Here is a 3,333-nt window from a genome sequence, read left to right on the forward strand (position 1 = left end):
CAGGATTGGAGGAAGACTCATCAATAACCTTTGGTATACAGTTGATACAACCTTGCTTCCTGAAAGTGAGGAGGACTTGAAACATTTGCTGCAGAAGATCAAACACTGCAGCCTTCAATATGGATTGTATCTCAACATCAAGAAAACAAAAGTTCTCACGACTGGACTGATAGGAGACATCATAATAGATGGAGAAAACATGGAAATAGTCAATGAGTTCATCTTACTTGGATCCACAATTACTATACTTGATACTAGCAGTCAGGAGATCAGGAGACATATTGCATGGGGAAAATCTGCAGTCAGGACTTTTTCAAGTTACGGAGGAGCAATGATGTTAGTTTGAAGACTAAGGTGCACTTGATTCAGGCTCGCCTGCTATGTATCTGAGAGCTAGATCATGAATACAATAACAAAAAAGAATTGAGGCCTTTGAATTGTGGTATTGGAGAAGAGTGGTGAATATACCATGAACTGCCAAAAGAACAAATAGATAAATCTTGGAGGAAGTGCAGCCATAGTTCTCCTTGGAGGCAAGGATGGCAAAACTTTGTCTCACATACTTTGGGCATGTTGCTAGGAGCTGACCCTCTAGCAGGTTTTCAGAGACAGTAAATCATATGGGAGTTGAATGTCCATCTTTTCCCCACAGTGCAGCTGCTGGATTTTAACCACGTACCTTTGCACTGGCAGCAAATTCCTTGCCACTAAGCCAGAGAGCTCCCTATTTTATATTATTTTGGTGCTCTCTCCTCTGACAATGTAACTAGTGTAGTTAGAACACGTGTAGAGGGACACAAACACCTTTGCAAAATCAATGAAACACAGATAAACATTCCTCTGGTACTCCCCGCTTTCAGCCAAGATCCATCTAAAATTAGCAACAATATCCCTAGTACCACAATCCCTTCTAAATCCAGCCTGCACTTCTGGCAGTTCTCTGGTGATGTGCTGTTCCAGTCATTTTTGGATAATCTTCAGCAGAATTTTGCTCACATGGGATATCAATGATATTGTTTGATAATTTTCACACTCTGTTGGATCTCCTTTGTAATGGGAACAAAGATCTCTTCCAGTCAGTTGGCTATGTGGTTGTTCTTCAGATTTCTTGCCAAAACTCTGTGAGCACATCCAGGGCAGCATCTGTTAGCTGAAATATGTCAAAAGGCATTTGACTGTGTGGATCACAACAAACTGTGGCTATCTGAGAAGAATAGGAATCCCAGAACACTTGATTGTGCTAATGCGAAACCTATACTTGGACCAGGAGGCAGTCGTTAGAACAGAACAAGGAAACACTACATGGTTCAAAATTGGGAAGGCCATATGCCAGAGATGTGTCCTATCTCCATATCTTTTCAATCTATATGCAGAACAGATTATTTGGGAGCCTGGGCTCTATGAGGAGAAATGTGGCATCAGGATAGGAGAAGACTCATCAACAATCTGCATTATGCAGATGACATAACTCTGCTTGCTGAAACTGAGGAGGACCTGAAGTGCTTGCTGCAGAAGGTCAAGTACTGAAGCCTTCAATATGGATTGAGGCTCAATGTCAAGAAGACAAAGATTCTTACCACTGGGCCAATTGGCAGCATCATGATAGATGGTGAAGAGATTGAGACTGTTAACAGCTTCAGTTTGCTTGGCTCCACAATCAACACTCTTTGCATCAGCAGCCAGGAAATGAAAAGACGTATTGAGATAGGAAAGTCTGCTGTTAGAGACTTCTCCAAAGTACTGAAGAGCAATGGTGTCTCTCTGTAGACCAAGGTGTGCCTCTTTGCTATCACTTGTTATGCATCAGAGAGCTGGACAATGACTAGGGAGGATAGAAGGAGAATTGATACCTTTGAGCTGTGGTGCTGGAGAAGAGTGTTGACTACCATGGACTGCCAAGAAAATGAACAGGTTCATCCTGGAGAGTGTGAAGCCAGGCTGCTCCTTAGAGGCAAGGACTCTGAAGTTTTGTCTGACATACTTTGGGCATGTTGCAAGGAGGGACCAGTCCTTGTAGAGGGATGTTATGCTTGGGAGGGTGGAGGGACAGCGCAGGAGGGGAAGACCCTCTATGAGGCGGATTGATTCAGTGACTGGGGTAATTGGAGTGGGTGTGTCAGAGATGGTGAGATTAGCACAGGACACAGAGCAGGGCTTAGGGCTGTTGTATATAGGGTTGCTATGCATCACAGGCAACTCGAAAACAAGAAGACAGTGACACCACTGTCTACTATCCAGCTACAGAACCTGCAAGAGGCAAGGAAAGATCTGCTCCTGACCTCCCAGAGCGCGTGACCCTGTTAATACCCTGGACCTGCAGCTCCTGAAACGGAAATGAAAAGATAACGTTCTTGTGCTTTAAGACCATCCTCTGTGGCAGTTTTCCTATCGTAACGCTAAGTAAGTAATGAGGGAAACATGATGTATATCCTTCTAAAATTTTGGTGTGACAGCTCAGACCAAGAAGCTTGACAGGTGAGTACTACCACCCCCATCTTATGGGCAGGGAAACTGAGGCCTGATGATGCCTCAGACCATCAGGACCATGCTGGGCCAGGCAGGCGGAGGCCGGCCACCCTGCCAGTGCTGGCTCTCCCTGTCCCTCCCACCCACAGAGGTGTACCTTATTGACTGTTCTGTTTCCTGCCAGGACCCTGTTCACAATCAGCCACAGAAGAAACCAAGAAGCAAGCTGTAGATCACTTGCCTGATCCAGGTGAGGAGTTAAACTGAGCGGGAATTATTAGCGTGGCCTGCTTCCCGTGCTGTGTCACCTCTGCTGACTCGGCTCCAGCCAGAGTGAAAGGGTCACCACAGTTTGAGGGCCTGACTGCTGAGCTCATAGCTGGCCAGCTGCCCGTCGTGACTGGCCCTCGTGACTCTCAGCTCACTCACGGCTACCCATGAGGTCACCGGCCTTCTGGAAAGGGGAGCCAGGTTTCCAGGGTTTGAAGTCTGGCAAAGCGGAGAAACCACTCTCATGCGATATCCTCTGGAACCTCCCCGGGGACCCCTAAGCCCTTGCTGGTGTGGCCACCACCCTCACTTCTAATGGGACAGATGTCTGTGGACCCATAGTTCAGTCACGGCCTCCACTGTGGATTGTATGCAGTCAAGACAGAACTGGTACATGGCAGAACCAAAGCACATAGGGCTCTCTGGGATGTGGGGAGGACAGAGGACAGAATGGAGGACACACAAACTGTTCCGGTCACTCAGAAGGTGGCCAGTTAAATGTCCCTATGGTGTTAGAGGCTTTATGGTGACCCTCAGGAAGGGAATGCAGGTGGGAACTCAGACTTCCTGGGCAAGGAATGTTCCAGACCTGGATGA

The sequence above is a fragment of the Elephantulus edwardii genome, unplaced genomic scaffold, assembly GCF_000299155.1.
Source record: "Elephantulus edwardii isolate Elephantulus edwardi_28Jun2011 unplaced genomic scaffold, EleEdw1.0 scaffold00045, whole genome shotgun sequence".
NCBI lineage: Eukaryota > Metazoa > Chordata > Mammalia > Macroscelidea > Macroscelididae > Elephantulus > Elephantulus edwardii.